Source organism: Callithrix jacchus, chromosome 1 (assembly GCF_049354715.1).
Source record: "Callithrix jacchus isolate 240 chromosome 1, calJac240_pri, whole genome shotgun sequence".
Lineage (NCBI taxonomy): Eukaryota > Metazoa > Chordata > Mammalia > Primates > Cebidae > Callithrix > Callithrix jacchus.
Genome location: NC_133502.1, coordinates 18,994,849 through 19,012,410, shown reverse-complemented (window position 1 = coordinate 19,012,410; position 17,562 = coordinate 18,994,849). Strand labels below are relative to the sequence as shown.

The window sequence follows — 17,562 nt, the reverse complement described above, 5'->3', positions numbered from 1 at the left end:
CGAGCATTAATCAAAAAAAACGGACATAGTTCTGCTAACATCTAAGTAGACTTGAAGGCAACAAACGCTTTTAGAAATAAAGAAGAAAAATATAATAAAGTGTCAATCAATCAGGAAGTTATAAAATTTGTAAATGCCTATGCAACTAATGACAACTTTAAAATGTTGTAAAGTGGTGGAAAGCGTTAAAAGGAAAAAAAGAGAAATTCATTGTCATAGGGAGATATTTTAACATACCTCTCTGACCGCTAGCCAACAAAAAACAGTTTTATAAGGATATAAAATATTTAACAACATAATTAATCTAGACAACTTATACAAAATACTGCATACAGCAAGTGTATTCTGTATGTAATTTCCAGGCGCACATAAAACATGGACAAAAACTGAACACATGCAGGGCACAAGACTAGTCTCAACAAAGCTTAAAATATTAAATCATATACAGAATATACTTGGACCAGAGTGAAATTAAGAAAGAAAAATAATAATGGTAAGTACAAAAAAAAAGCAAATACATTAGAAATTAAGCAATGCATTTCTAAATAACCTATGGGTCAAATCGAAAATGTCAATAGAAATTTGAAAAATATTTTCACTGAAAGAGAATGAAAAGGCCACATGTCATAAATGAATGACAGAGAAAAGTCAAACATTTACAGGTTGAAATGAATATAGTAAAAAACAGATTTTCATTCTCAAGATCTATTGATTTGCACAAGGTGACTAATTTTAATAAAAGAAGAAATCTTTAACTTCAAATATATCTGGACTTTTTACTCTTCTGGTAGTAGGGTAAAGGGTTTGGGAGGGAGATGAAAGTATTATTACTTGGGAAACATGCTTTGTTTCGATTTTTTAATCTGGAAAGGATTTTTGCTATTTTATGATTTCTCTTTCAATTTTTACCATTTTGACAATTAGGAAAACATAACCAGAAGCAGTCTTTTTTGTTGGATTTTTACTTGACTTTAGGGAGTTAATGTTCTTTATTAACACAAGAGCATCTAGCATTTACTTTTCTTCTAGTTTTCTGAGACAATGGATCCAACACCAGCACTCCAGTCAGAGTGGCTGCCTTGAGACTTGTTCCACATTCTTCACAAATGCGTACCCAATGAAGGAGCCACACTGTGACATTTTCACTTTCCTCACAGTTTTCCAGGAGATAAAAAATCTTAAGCTTATTGCTCTTGGACTGTTTCTTTGGGGAGTAGTGTAGGACCTCACTCTGGTCTTGAAATCACAGCATTAAGTCTTAACACAGGATGAAATGGGAGCTCCTTCTGAAGGTCAGAGCCAGAAAGGATGCAACTATCTCTCAAGAACTTAGCAGCAAAACCTGATCTGCTGGTCAGTATAAATTTTTTTTTAATCTTGAACTTGGCCTCCGCATTGTCCATTGTATACAAAGGTTCACGTTCAAGAATGATATTCCTCCCCTTGAGCTTTTGTGTGAATATTTCTGTCCTTCTGCTGGTTCGGGGTAAGTTTCACTCAGTGGAATAGCAGAGCATGTGGCAGAAAGGTTTCTAGCCAACATGCAGCAAAAGAGAGTACACCCCAATACTGTGCTTATTAAAAACTTACAAAAATAGTTTTTAATCATAAACAACTTTGAAAATCTAAGAAATGTTATCCCCCTTACCTCTGGAAGAAATTTACACATGCAAATCCAAATTTTGCACTCAAGGCATTCACAGAATGTGTGGCGTCCATGTATGAACACGGATTTCAAGACCCCTGAACACTCTAAAAAAATAGAATATTTTGAAAATTAAAACTCTCAAGGGAAAGTAAATAGAAATACATATTTTTAAAATATACCAAAAGTTCAGACTCGGCACTCAACACATTAATGCCATGCATTGTTTTTCCTCTACCTAAGGAACTATCACCAACAATGCGTTCCACTTTTCCAGGTAGCATACTCACCAAAGCAAGAGAGCGCCAAGAGAAACAAAAAATAATAAAGAAATCTCAGCACATCTAAGATCGTGCACTTGATAAAACTGTTTTCTTAGCTAGACACACTGTGAAATTCTTTTCATGGTTTTTAGTCTAAGTAATTTGATCAGATCACCATTCCGCTTCAGCACATCACTCAGAGCTGCTCACTTACCCTGAGTGCCTCCTTGAAAATGTTTCCTCTCATCCAAATTCCTTTCCACTGATAGAACAAGAAGATTAACAGGATTAGGTGTCTCTTACTTTTTCTTTTTCACGCTGTGAAAAGTTTTGTATTTATGCTTTATTTTATTGGTCTACTGCTTTTGATGGGTTCAGGTTTTTCCCTACCCACTCCTATCCCTTTGTAAAAGTCTGCATAATTAAAAGGGTTGTCTTCTAATCTTTCTTTACTGTTAAACTTGCTCAAGAAAATACCATCTGGCCCTACTTATTAGCATGTATTTTCATTCTCTAAAATTGCGAATGAGGTACCCTAGTATGATGTCCTCTGAACGATGTATCTCGTTAAGAAAATATACTTTCCTCTGATTCTAGATTTTCGACTTGATTCTGACTATTAAGCTACTTATTTGGAGATAAGGAAATAGGAAGAGAGAGAGTAAAAATAAAACAATGAAATAGTTTATTAAGTATGTGCTAAGTCTCAAGAGATAAATGGAAAAAATGTCATTTTTGCTCTCACTTTATCCTCATGTTAATTCTGATAAAGGGACTTGTACTCCAAATGGTCTCTATCTTTCCTAGCCTATTAGTAGACTCATTGATGGCACTGTTACTAAGATCTGGCTGTTTCATCGTCCCTACTCCTAACTACAGCACTCAATGCCCTTCTTCCCCTCAGCTCCACCCACTCGGGCATCTCAGTTTGCGGCTGCAGGGCATCCTGGGAAATTCAGCTCCCCCTTGTTTAATTGACCACCTTCTCCAAGCTACCTAAGGATGAACCCACAGATGCTGGTGAACCCACAGATGCTCTGTGACAATTGGGCTTCTTGCTCAGGATTCCAGCTCTTGACTCCCAAAGTCATAAAACCTTCCAGCTGTGAAACACCATCACATTATCCTTTAGCCCTCACTGTGCCACACCCACCTCAACCCTCCCTCAACTCTTATCTTCCAAATAGGAACCTTTATTGAGAATAAAACAGGATGCTATTAGTGACTGCACGAGGACAATGGGGATAAATTGGGACTGCCGCACACAAGCCAAGACCAGTGGTTATCTTGGAGCGACGCTGCTTGTCCCACAAGAACCAAAAAAAAAAAGCTTTATGAAAAGTTTTGCTTCCTTCTTTGTTTCCTTTGGATTTACTGTGTTGGGATCCTTCCCTTAAAAAACAAAGTGTTTCCAGTTGGCTTAATCAACCACTGAGTTTTTTTAACGTAATAGTCATTTTTATTTATTGACGTTCAATTTGCTTCTTTTACAAATCTACTCATAATTTTTGTTAGTCTCCTGTCCCAGAACCGTCATTTCTACTCCATATTTTGCTTCTTTTAAACAGTTATCTACGTATGTATTTTACAGTATCTTATCTTGCTGAGCTTATGCTGTTGTTGGCAGTTTCTGCTGGACTCATTTATGGTGGCTCCTTTTAATATGTGTTGTATAATTTAGGATCATTGAGTTATAGCTAGCTGATTCTAATTGGCGGTCATCTTTGGTCCCCTAGGTTAAGACCATATTCTTCTAGAGAGTCCTGCTTGCTCACATTGAGTGTCCTAGGGCACTGCCATCCAGAGGTCATTTAAATTAATCTTGGTTTGGAATTTCCTAATCCATGCAATTAGGTTCAAATTCCATACATGAAAAAGAAGACATTTTCATCAATATATTAATTTTATGCTTGGTGCTAAGACTTAAGCAGCCAAGTTTCCCTATTTGGTTTCCCTTCCAGAGATCAGTGATTTTATTCCTAGCCCACCTTTTCCTAAACACATACTTCACGAGGAAATCCAAGTTCATATCTTCATCTTCTTCAGGGTCAGTGTCTTATTTTCTATCTGTGTAGCCAACCCAGGACAGCTGAAGCATCAGTGCCTGAATATCACCTGATTTTCTCTTAGCTTTGGCCCCAGGTTATATGTCTTTTCTTGTTTATTTATTTACAGAGTTGTTTACTCACATACTTTATGAACTCAACTATGTGCTTCTTTATGTGTTCCTCTATTTTATTCAATATTTCTAGGTATTCTATAAGGAGAGAATATTTGGAAGATTTTCATTTTACCACATTGTCAGAAGCAGAACTTGGAAACAGTATTTGTCATATGGTCAGGGAAGTTTTAGAAATTTCTTTCATGCTTATAGATCTTTTACTTGGTAAATCAGCAAGATCCGGAAGGAAGACATTTATTGTTAAAAATGAAGCCCCTTCTCAACTGTCATGAGAAGCCAAGGTCTCTAATCTTTGGTAAAACTCTTGGTGAATGAGATGACAGATATTGCATGAGTTAGTAACGTACTGTGTCTGTGAAGAAAATCATACACCATCCTGAGGAAACTATCTCCAAATTACAAATGAGCCAAAGTGCAGGATATAGGCAAACTTTCACCAACTCTTAATGTAATTACTTCTCTTCATCTTTTTTTTTTACTGTTGTTCATTTTTGTTTTGATTGTAACTCCAGTCGCGGGATTTTTTTCAACACTTAAGTGAACTTGTTTCACTGCCAATATTTTTATGCAACTCAGTGGCCTGTCTGGTTTGAGGAAATGAGAATCCCTTTAGACATGTTGAAAAAAAAGTGGTCTATATGCTTCCTTCTCTTCCCACCTTTCCTCCACTGACTGACATAGTTCCCCATTCCTTAATCATACAATGTGGGTTGATCAGCACTGGGCCACTTATGTCCAGGATGAAAACACGAGGAAAATTGTCATTTTTCCTTAATACTTCATTCTAAGAAAGACACATTGGGTTATACCTACAATACCACCTATAATGCTGGCTCCAAGAATAGAGATGTAGCAAAAATTATTTCCAGACTTATGACACCTAGCACAATACTCTCATTAATGTATATAATTGGGTTTATTGACAGCTTTTTTCTTTATGTGTCTATTTCTAATATTATATTCTGAAAAGAAAGCATTCCATTCATTCTTCAACAGCTGCCATTAGAGTTTCATTAGATTGCTACAAATTTTGTTGTTCAGTTCTCTGCAAAAATTAGCTCCGCCGTTCGGAAGACAGACCATAAAATTTTAGAAGGTCGCAGAACTTAGACCTTGTGCTGAAATGTACCATGCACCTTAGCAAGAGGAATATAAGCATTAAGATGAGCTACATCTTGCTTCCCAGGGAATGGAATAAAGTCTGTCAGGAAGAGATTCCCACTTGCGTCTCCCACTTGCGTCAGAGATCAGAAGAGACTCCCAAAGGCTAACAAGAATAAGGGTGAGTAATACATTTTTACTTCAACCAAAAAAAGCAAGAAAAAGAGCGAAAACATTCGAAGACAGACAAATGTTTGTACTAAAATCCAGATTTCTCAAAAACAAAACATTTTAAAACATTTCACAAAATCGTTCAACAGTATAATCCTTAACTTCTAAGCCCCACAAACCAGAAAAGCAGATTTCAGAATATATTCTAACCTACCAGCTCTGAAAACAGACATCCATTAACTTGGTTGTTAAGTATGCCACCATTACATTCAGCATCTACCAGGAGGTTTCTTTTAGGCCAAAGCAGCCCATTCCCAAAATAGCCCATGCCAGCAAGTGTGTCTATGGGCTCTCAGATCCAGGTGATCTAAGATGTGTTGGAGCTAAATTGTAAGACAGTCAAGGAAGAATTTTTAAGAACAAGGACAGCAAAGAGGAAAGACAAATGAGGAGTTTTTGAACCTCTCTGGGGAACCCATCTGGGCTGGGTACTTTTTAAACTGCTTCAGTGTCTCAAGTGTGAATTATCCCTCCCCTCTTCTCCAATAGCAGATTGAGACTAGCTTATAATCAGTTTTAAACTGCAAACACAGACAGAAATTTCCTAACACCTAGTATGACTTGTTGATTACTCAGCCAACAAATCCTGAAAAGATTAATAAGGTGCTATGTAAAACAAAATTTGGAAGTATCCACCTAAGACCTTTTGAAATCTAAGGGTATTATAAGTTTCTCTAACCCTGAAGGAGAACATTAGCCAGGCTGGTAGATTCTATAATTAGTCAATTTTAAGGGAAATTGTCATTTTAAAAACTAATCTGTTGAATTTGGTGGTGGAGGTCTGAAACCTAGGTCTTCAGAAAAAAAGGGCAACTTCCGTTTTCTTAATATAGCAACATTTTATGAGTGGTAATGTTTATTATAATACAATGTTGATTTAAATATTTCAAGCAGAAAAAATACTTTGAAAATATGATTTGCTTCTTCAGTAAACATTATTAATTCCACAACATGTAGAGCCAGAGTGTACTGAATCTTTGGAAAGGTCAATTATCTTTCACCCCAAGATTACTGATCTGTTATTTCATTTGATAAATCAACTGAATTTGACATCTAAGGGTTACCTGATATTTACCTTTCAATAAAATGTCTCCACTCTGAAAATCGACAATTTAATCATCTCACTAGCTTCTATCTTTAAAATTTCTTGTATAAGCATGCCTATGAAAATACCCCATAGACATCATGAAGACCTGCAATCCACTGGCCTCACCGCTGTCCCCTCCCTTCTTCCTTTCTTCTTTGTTATACTTTATTCTTTAAGCTAGAATTCATCATCCACCATTATGGTCAACTCTTTGTAAACATATTCACTATCTCTTTTTCCCGCTACCACACTCACTTGGAAAATAAAAAGCAGTCACTCAGCTAGTGAACATCTGACTTCCCCATGTTGGCCATTTGTACAGCTGGGAATTGCTGGGTAAAATCACACAGAGGATGATTCAACACCACCCGATATCCCAAATATATTTCCAAATAGCATCAATAAACTCTCTGTCTCTCGGCCGAATGCAGTGGCTCATGTTTGTAATCCCAGCACTTTGGGAGGCCAAGGAGAGTGGATCATGAGGTCAAGAGATCAAGACCATCCTGGCCAACAAGGTGAAACACTGTCTCTATTAAAAATACAAAAATTAGCGGGGCATGGTGGCATGTGCCTGTAGTCCTAGCTACTTGGGAGGCTGAGGCAGGAGAATCATTTGAATCTGGGAGGTGGAGGTTGCAGTGAGCTGAGATCACGCCACTGCACTCCAGCCTGGGCAACAGAGTGAGACTCCATCTCAAACAAACAAAAATCTCTCTCTGTTGCTCTCCTCCCTCTCTCTCACTCTCCACCTTTCTTTCCCCGGCACTCTCATCTCTTTGATACATCTTTGGTATTTAGAAAAGGATGTATGTTTTGTTCCAATGGTTACGTTTATAAACCTGCTTCAACAATTATTTATCCACGATGAAACTTAACTCCTCGGAAAGCCTGTCTCATATCACAGACTCACTCCTCAAACCCTACTTCCTCCTTTTATCTGCACACATTACCCAGTACTTCACTGAGGCAATCCTCAGAAAGGATCTGATCTTCCTGTCTCTTGCACTTTTACCCCACAGCTATTTATTTCCTTTTGTAAAAATAGAGGAAGGTTTTTGTTTTCTAGCTAATGAAAAATCTATCCATCCGTCTCAGTCTTTCAAGGACTTTCTTGGAGTGATCCCTCTTTTTCTTGCTTTCTCAATCTCTCTCTTGTTACTGGGTCTTTGTCTTTCACACAAACAAGTTCCAGAATCTACCATTATATAAAATAAATAAAAAGAGAAAGTGAGCTTCCCTTGGTTTATTATCCTTCCCCAGGCACTCTCACATTACTCTGTTTCTCCTAAGGGCCACATTTTAAAATACTGCCTACTGATTATCTCTGCTCTTGAATTTTTTTTTTTTTTTGAGACAGAGTCTGGCTCTGTTGCCAGGAGCCAGGCTGGAGTACAGTGGCGCTATCTCGGCTCACTACAACCTCCGCCTCCCAGGTTCAAGCAATTCTTCTGCCTCAGCCTCCCGAGTAGCTAGGACCACAGGTGCACGCCACCACGCCCAGCTAATTTTTGTATTTTTTAGTAGATACGGGGTTTCACCATGGTCTGGATCTCTTGACTTCGTGATCTGCCTGCCTCGGCCTTCCAAAGTGCTGGGATTACAGGCGTGAGCCACTTTGCTCTTGAATTTTTATGTACTGCTTGACTCATTTCAATCTGGATTTGTCCCCAACTACTGCAACGAAAATGATTATGCCAAGGTCACTAGTCGCCTAAATGTTGCCAAATCCAACAGACAGTGCTAATTTTACACTGCTGTGTGCAAGGAGCAAAGGAAACAGTTGACTACTCTGCTTCCTGAAACACTTTTCTATTAAGGCTTTCCTTATGCCACGTGCTATGGACTGCATATGTATGAACCTCCCCCAAATTCTTAATGTCGAAGCCTTAACAGGCAATATGAATATACCTGGAGATGGGGCCTCTAAGGAAGTAACAAAGGTTAAGTACGGTCATACAGGTGGTCCTCAATCAAATTTTCATGTCCTTATGAGAAGGGATATCAAAAAAGCACTCTTGTGTTCTCCTATGCACCCACTCTCTCCCCACACCTTCAGAGGAAAGGCCGTGTAAGGACAAATCAGCCATCTGCAAGCAAGCAGGAGACGCTTTGCCAGAAAACAACTATGCTGGCACTTTGATCTTTGACTTCCAGACTCCAGCTTCTAAGAACATAAATTTCTGTTGTTTACCCAATATGTGGTATTTTGCTATGGCAGCCCTAACAGATTAAGACGCCATCTCCTCCAGATTTTCTTCCAGCTCTTTTGCTGCTCCTTTACAATTCCAGCTGGTCTACCCTAGTGTAAATATGAGAGCCTCTTACAGCCGAATCTCTCTCTTCTCTCTTTATTTCCTCTGCCAAAGCAGTCTCCAATTTCTCATAGTTCTATCTACCATCTGAATGCTGCTGACTCCCACAATTATATTCCAGTTTAAATTTCTTCTGGAATTTCCAGAATTTTATATCAACTGGTTATTGATGGAAAACAAGAAAATGTTAAAACACTTTGCTGGTTCCTAAAGCTTCTGCCCAGAAGTAACACACTTTTATTCCAATTTCTATAGCCGTGCCTTTCATCAAAGGTCACCGGGCCATGTGTGACTTTGATGTACTAGTGATATGCAAACCTAACATGTGCCTGGAAGAACAGAGACGATCATAATTTGTGATCACTCCCAATACTATTGCAATGCCTAGATGTATTTCTTTCCCAGATGGCCGAGGTGTCTTCGACATCTTATCCATCTACAGCGTCACTCACTCAATTGTTAAAAGTATATTAGCACACTTGATTTCTTCCTTTCCTCATCTCCCACACACAATCCTGTTAATTCTAGACGGTCTTCAGCACATACCTAGAATGCATCTCTTGCCATATTCACACTAGCTATGCAATCCAGATCACTGCTATCAATTGTCTGCATGAATACTACATCATTGTAACTGAAGTCCCCACTACCTCTCGTTTTCTTTTGCCCTGCACTTTTTACTTTGTCATATTTCAGGAAGAATGATACATTAGAAGTGAAAAAAAGAAAGTCAACCATGTCAGCAGCCCCCATCACCTGTTCCCGACAGGATTTGAGCCACTGTTCTCATTCGTTGCGCTCCAGCCAAGCTGGCTTCCCACCTGCTTTGTCTTCTTCCTGTTCACCCCCAGCTGTTCACATGGCTGTATCCTCAGCCTTAACCAGCAGCTTAAATACGATTCTCTCAGGCAGGATTTTCCCAATAACCTTATTTTAGCAGTGACTCACATACACACCACCCCCGCTTTATTTCCATTGCAGAACACTGCTCATAACACTTGAGTATATTTGCAATTAGGTATGCATTTACATTATCTGTTATTCATCTCCTTCGGCTGGCATGACCTCTATCTTTCTTATTGTTTAGTATATCCCTGGCATGAGCATAGTGCCCTAGTAGAAGACAAACACTAAGCCTGCAAATTTCAGGCCCTTGTTTACTGGAGCAAAAGACAGACTTCACATTCCTTCTGATTCTCTTACTATTTTGCTCACAGTGTATGCTCAGTGAATAGAATGGGACCTATAACATGCATGAAACACATATATCAGAAACAAATATTAGATTATTTGCAGTTTTTATTGGACTCATTTTTACGGGCCTTTGACCTTGTGAATAGGAAGGAATCATTTGTGGATCATGCTATGTTATTTTTGCCTAGACCCTCTAACTAACATGTGAAGAGCATGTACTCCTCAACTTCCTGCTGAGGGTCCAAACTGGAAAGACAATCGTTTGACACAGCAGTTAAGATGTCCAGTTGAGGCTGGGCACCGTGCCTCACACTTGTAATCCCAGCACTTTGGGAAGCTGAGGTGGGTGGATCACCTGTGTTCAGGAGTCTGAGACCAGCCTGACCAACATATCTACAAACCCCATATCTACAAAAAATTAAAAAATTAGCCAGGCATGGTGGCACATGCCTGTAATCACAGCTACTCAGGAGGGTGAGGCAGGAGAATCACTTGAATCTGGGAGGCAGAGGTGGGGGTGAGCCAAGATAGTGCCATTGTACTCTAGTCTGGGCAACAAGAGTGAAACTCCATCCCAAAAAGAAAATAATGTTCAGTTGAAGAGCTCAGGATCATGCTCAGACTCCATTCCTACTGCTTTTGAATGTGCACAAAGTGCCCTTGCTATAAAGAAAACAAATCTGTGATATAGTTTATATTTATTTTTATTATTTATAACCCAGAATGTTTGCAACATATAAATCATCCTGCTACCAAATTAATTAGAAATTAAAATAGCTAAACATCAAATATTCTAGAAATAACATTATTGGTAAACATTCCCCATTTCAGACAGCTTATAAAGATCCCATTTAATAAGGTAACATTTTGTTACTTTACTATTAATTTTTCAACCATTTTTAAAGTACCATTGAAGATATTTAGTGGGGCCATGAAGAGTATCAGTTTACATATCCCTTAAAGTGTTTTCAAGCCGAAGCTATTTTATCCATGCCATGTAGAGTAAAATCTTCGGACTTCTGCCACCAATTTATCCGTTCAATAGAGTAAGTTTTAAATAAACACTTAACCAGGATTCTGGACTAGTTAGACGACTGTGAGGTAACCTCGAAAAATTATGGATGACTTTCTAATTAGACTAGTGTCTTTTGGTTAGCTCTTCGGTTTTATGAAAATACAGCAGCTATGCTCATGTCCTGGTTCCTGCCAGGCAACATGAAAATGCAGACTTAATCTATGAACCTTAGTAATTCAGTCAACAAAATTGTATCCAATATGGATTTCTCAAAGCATATCTGGTCTACCCATTCTGTCGAGTAGTTCTCAACAAATATGGCAGTGACTGAACAATGGATCAGTAAAGACTTCAAAACCTCACTAACACCACAAAGGCCCTCTGCAGAATGGATTTTGAGTGAGTTGCTCTTGCTAAGACCTCATCAGCCCACATGGAGAGTCACTCAAAGAGTCCAGTGATGCCCAATCGTTGTCTTGTGGGAACTTGTTGTCAAGAATGGCGTTAATTGTATCACAATGTTTTATTATTTTTAAATGAAAAACCTCAGGAGATATTTCTATTATTTTGAAGATCTTGATTAAATTTATTTTGATTTCTGTCTTCTTTTGCCTCATTTTTCATTTGTGTTTCTGTTCCTTTGTCATGTAAAAACTAATCGTTTCCGGAATAAGAATATATATATACACACACACACAAATAGGCATGCACATACATGCATACGTATATCCAAATATATACCCAGATATGCATATGAATATATGATATACATTACATATATATAAAACATATGACTCCCTCCTCTAACAACCCCTTCTAACCAAGTTATTGACCTTCTTTTTTTTAGGACAATCTCTTAAAGAAATAAATCTATGATAATGAAATTCTACCCAGTGGAAACCCCGGGTAGATACTAATAAGTAGGATGAGCAATATCCAGGTGACACTCAAATTAAGAGGTAGCTGTTACCTCTCATATCCAACCACTGGGCTATTCCAATGTCCATACAATTTTCAAAATCAATTTCAGTCCACATTTCAAACAGAAAAGTGGAGCTGAGCCTCCTGACTTTCATTCCCTTTCTGACTTATCTTTGGCCATTATTAAGCTGTTTAATAGCTTTCCTTTGCCATATTGCTTCCTCCTGTATTTCTCCTTACAGACAGGAAAAAAAAAAAACAGGAAGTCTCCCAAATATCAAAAAATAATTTATTCATATCATCATTTGGGCCTAGCGGTTAGAGGTCGCAGTAAGACAAAATTATGCCACTGCACTCCAGCGTGGGCAGCAGAGCTAGGCTCTGTCAAATAAATACATTAATTAATTAATTAATTAATTTTCCCAGATCACACAGCCAGACCAGTCATTCTGAGCCCACCTGATAAAGACCAACATTTCAGCTCTGCTATGCACTACCTGTGTCTCTCTTGGTAAGTAACATAATTTCTCAAGGGTTCAGTTGCATGAGCTATAAAATGGAATAATATGAAACTACCTGATGTTATTTAAAAACATTCACATGGTTGCTAAATATTTATTGGTAAATGCTAAACACTACTTATTTTTAACTCTTATTCCCATTTTATTTATAGTTTTGTTGCTATTATAAGTAATGTCAGGTTTTTTTACTTAGAAACCTAAGTTAAGGCTCAAATAGAGATTTAGCATAAACATGACAGGGCCTTGAATGCCTGGTATCACTCTTGCAAAAGAGGATATAAGTGTCTATAAAATGCCTGAGGACAATAGCCAGCTTTATACTTCACTGTGGTAGGGAACTGAACACTGTAAATGCTTGCTAGATGTTGAGTGAACTAAGGGGTTCACTCATACTCTCTGCCCCTATCAATGAAGAATACTAGAATATCTGTGGATTGTCATGGGACCTAGGGCAAAAATGTAATAATAGGGCCTATGCCTCACCACTCAACACAGTATGAGACTAAAGAGAATTACTATGGCTATAAAAGGCAACACAGAGGAATGAGGAATTCAGCCTCCTCCCTCAGCTACCCAAGGCATTCACTACAGGGAAATCTCAAAATCCTTAATACTTACAGGGAAGTTCAGACAAATATCACTGCATAGTGGTTTTGCCCTTTCTTCGTGCAGGGTTTTCATCTGTAAGACACCTTTGCTGATAGGATTAAGCCCTATAGGAAGAGTCATTCTGAAGACAAAATTGCCAGCTTCATTCCCCGAGGATTTGAGATTTCACTACAGCGTGCTCACTCTGTTTCCTGTATTTCTAGCTGTGTGTCGCAAACTGGTCTCTCACTTTTATAAACCCTATTCTTGGTTGAGATTTTTAAAGTAAAAACTTTAAGAGAATAAAATGTGAACACTTTAAAAATCACATGTAATATATCTCTAGATTTAAAAGTAATAGACTTTTTAAAAATAAAGAAATAGTAAAGGCAAATTGTAGAGAAACAATTTGAGTCACAAAATCATACTGTTTCCTTGACAAATACGGTATAAGGAAATCTGAGTCCAGTGACTTTGTCATAGACTAAATTATTCTAAAGAAATCCAGTTTTGGTCTCTAAATATGTAGTCCTCTAGAAAAATTTCCAGGAGCACTGAAACAGTCAAAAGAAAGAAGGCAGTTAGTTAAATGTCATGAGACACAGTACAGAGAAGCAATGTTATTGCAACCATAACCATTTGCTAACATCTTGAACTTGTAACAGCTACCTTAAACATATGCTTCCTCACCGTCGTGGCATGTTCAATATCTTTGCACACTTGGAAGCATAAAACACTAATTTCCATGACCCTGTTATTACAGGAGCTGAGGAATAGAGAAGATTGGTGAGGTGGTAACTTAAAAGCCATTCAGAAAGACGATGGCTTTTAAGGTGGTATGCTGTCAGGCTAAGAAGTTAGGCTAAGCACAGGACATTAACACTTTAAGAAATTGTGTCTGTCCATCATAAAAAAAAAATCTCTTGCTGAATTTTAGCCCTTTTTTCTTAAAAATGCACTATTATTACTTATAATAGTTTGAGACATATTTTTAAATGTGTATGCTATTACTAGGAATGAGATTTATTCCTTTAGGCCACTCTATTACCCAACTTAGGAAATGTTTTATAAGAGAGTGTTTTACATGATTTCCAATAATTATTCTTTTTATTTTTTTGGTTTGTAGAAAAATCCCCCTCAATTAATAGGGCACAATGCATTTCATTCATTCAGTTAGTCAATCAGTCATTATTTCAAGAAATATTTCTATCTTTCTCTCTCTCTCTCCCTCTTTCTGTGTGTGTGTGTGTGTGTGTGTGTGTGTGTGTGTTATCAGATGGATTCATAATGGCCAGCAAAATGGGACACAGCTCTCCACTCATTTTTACATTTTAATGAGCAAAATGCATATTTATAATAAATGCATATTTGTAACAATATAAAAATAGAATTTTGTGTAACATAAAAATTGTAATATCATGTAGCAACTCTGATAATTGCTACAAATAAAAAGTATGTGTCTATGTTAATGTCTATCAGGTAGAGACAGTAGGGATTTTTATTTAGACATGGATAGAGACAATTATAACTGTCAATGACAGCCTCATTACAGACTACATCACAAGAAAAATGGGAAATTGCCACTTGGTTTAGAATCTGAAATCTAAGGCTGAGGAGATTGTCCTTATAATAAACAAAACAAACAACACCCGGTTCCCTTTGTCTTCCATAATCTCTTTTTAAAAATGTAGACCTTTGCTCTCTGCATGTTACCCTCTTACCACGATGCTGAGAAATCGGAACCTGGTTATTATAAAAGCTGAAACTGCAATTTATCAAAAGAATGGAAAATCTAAAACAAACCTTAAAAATCCCTAATAAAATGTTTCTATTAAATCTAGACTCATTTTTGAGTGAAGACTAGAGACACATTCCAAATGTAGTGTCTTCTTGCTTGTCCCAACTTAGTCCTCTCTACTGAAAATTATAAAAGAGCACACGGAGAAGTTAAAAATATATAAAACATCATTCTAATAACTTCACTTATTGAAGACAACATCTTTGTTTATCAGTGGGGTGATTAGGTGATAACAGAATCTCTTTACATTTTTCTTAATGGACGTCACCAAAGACGATCTACACTCCTAAATGACCGCTGTAAATGGCTGTTCTGCAAATATGAGCCAGACACAACATACAGAAAACAATCCCTTACTCCTGAAACTACTTTCATGTCATGACACATTTCAGTATCTGGATTTATAGAGCTGCTCAAATTCCCATAGTAATCATGGGATAATGAATTCCTTTGGTCAGGTAGCCACAGGCTCTAAAATGGATTATTTGTTTTAGAAGGAAAAAAATGAATAGACACAAACACGGTATTGATGGCTAGCTTAATGTGCTTTTTGTTTTCCTTTTATAAAAATGTTCTATGATTGTATCTATGTAAAAACTCAGTTTTTATACCTCAGAAGATAAAACTCACAATATAATGGCACACTTGCATTTCTGCCAAGGAATTTTCAGTTGTTGAAAAAAATTGTAAGTTTTATATTAAAAGTCATCACATTATGTATTTTCTAAAACTGAAACGTATTTATCTTACCCTGAAATGCACATGGAAAGCATAATTCATTTTCTTCCACCACTTACACAGAGCAGAGATTCATAAGGACAAGGTAAGCCAAGAAAGCCCCTTCCGAACTTCCTGGAGGCTCACACTCTCAACAGCAAACGAGTCACTGATGACTTTATTATTTACTAATTTATATGATTTTAGTCTTATCTGGATCACTTATCCAAACATGTAAGCTCATACTGGCACACTAAGGAATTTTCTGCTATTTGGAAATAGCACAGACAAAAATTCTGCCATACAGAACACTGCTAAACTCTAGAGCCGGATGGAACAGTTAAATTTGCTAACTTCTTATAGTAATAATAACAAATACTTAGGTTTATAATGTGCCAGGCATGGAATAATTCATTTAAACCTTACCACAAACCAATAAGATGGTACTTTTCTCATCCCCATTTTACAGATGAAAGAACTGAAGCCTAGAGACACTAATGAATCGCCAGAGTCCCAGAGCTGGGTGATGACAAGGCTGGAAGACCACCTTCTCGCAGAGGGCACCTGTGAGAACTCATTTCAGGCTGCCACAGAGCCACTACAAACCAACAGCAATTTTTGTATTGCTTTATTTAAGTTTCAGGTTTATTCTAACCAAGCAGAGTTATCCCAAAAATTTCAGAGGAGAAATAAACTGTTTTCCTTCTTCTCTCTCTGTCCAAGGTCTATTTTTATCATGTATATAGTACTGTAGAATTACACTTGAAAATTAGCTGAGGACCCCAAATGCCTCTAAGAAACTATAGTGGTTTGAACCGTGCTTTATTGCAAAGTACTTTAATTTTTAAAACTCCTTTATATCATACAAACAGAAAATGTGAGCACCATTTCAAAACAGTGATTTAAACAGATGCAACCTATAAAGATTTTACCACAGCCATGGTCAAGAGTATTTTAACATAGCCATGGTCAGGATATATTTTCTCCTGAAGTCTACACACAATCAGCTCAGTCATGACTGTACTTCTCTGTTTCTTCCATTCATAGCAACCTATTTATTGCCCCATTTCTGCTTGCCGTACCTAAGGTTGATCTGTTTGCTTCTTTTGCTTCCTAACAGCCAAGGGCTGTGCTGCATTGCAGGCAATTCGCTTCTGGGATGTCCTTAGAGAATTTCTTTGCTGCCCTGTTTGCAGTCACCCTGTACATCCCATAATAGAGCTCTACCATCTAGACTGTGCACATTTCCAGCCCGGCAAAAATGGAATTACATGAGATATAGTTTCAAAGTTGTATTCATTCAATGTTACAAATGGTCCTTAGCTGACATTGATGAAACTCCTCAAGTGTCTGATGGGACATAGGTGACAAAGATAAATCTTAGGCATGTGCACAGGCAGGTGTTTGTGTGAGTCCAGAAAAAGTGAGTCAGTTTAAAACTTTAGCACTATAGGTCAGCTCTAGATGAACATTTATTTCCACTGTTATCAGCCTTTCATTCTTGTCCCTTTAAATAATGACAGCTATCTATATAGTATATTTTATTAACCAAATGCCAGTTGCTGTAATGACATGTTTACTTATTAAACGAGATCTCGCGTAGAACCTTTTAAAGCATCTATTATGTAAGGGTTACTTCTCTGTGATCTTACAGAATCTTAGTATAAACATTTTATAATTTCGAATGTGTTGTAATAACTGATCCACTTACCAGTCTCCCTCACTAAATCATAAGCTCTAAATGACAAAACAAATCAACAGATAAAAAAGTAAATGAATGAAGAAAGAAATACATATATTCTCCACTTCATCCCATTTATTCTGGAGCTTAAAACACACAATTACTCTTAGCTATCATTTTTAATATTAATTACTATTCCTCTCCCTTACCCAGCATCTACACAATGGCAGGACTTGTTGCTACCACCTAGTTTTTCCATAATAAACATGCCATGACCTCTTCCTTCATTATGCTACTGAAATC

The 17,562-nt window shown here is 37.3% G+C and overlaps 1 long non-coding RNA gene across 1 annotated transcript; it reads left to right on the top strand.

Moving 5' to 3' along the window:
* Nucleotides 1-5,273: 5,273 nt before the first annotated feature.
* On the top strand, nt 5,274-16,249 carry LOC118152304 (uncharacterized). The gene is made up of 3 exons (XR_004740935.1): nt 5,274-5,372; nt 12,381-12,465; nt 16,048-16,249. It is a non-coding gene; the product is annotated as an uncharacterized LOC118152304 (long non-coding RNA).
* The last annotated feature ends 1,313 nt before the right edge of the window (nt 16,250-17,562 follow it).